We start from the raw sequence: 239 nt of genomic DNA on the forward strand, positions 1-239 counted from the left end.
CCTTTCACTGGTTCTTTTACAACCTCCCCATGGCAACACCAGCAGCAGTCGTATTTCACAAGGCACCCGCACTTCGCCACAGCCTGTATCCCTTTGGATTTTTCTCTCCAAAGGGGCAAAGCTGCTTACTCTCCTAGCTCCGACGCCCATACGAGGAAATAACAAGATAGGGCAACTACAGGCATCAAAGAGTGAACGGAAACCTTTATATGAATCAACCTCTCAATTTCACAAGTCGT

Source organism: Penaeus monodon, chromosome 28, assembly GCF_015228065.2.
Source record: "Penaeus monodon isolate SGIC_2016 chromosome 28, NSTDA_Pmon_1, whole genome shotgun sequence".
In the NCBI taxonomy this organism is placed as follows: Eukaryota; Metazoa; Arthropoda; class Malacostraca; order Decapoda; family Penaeidae; genus Penaeus; species Penaeus monodon.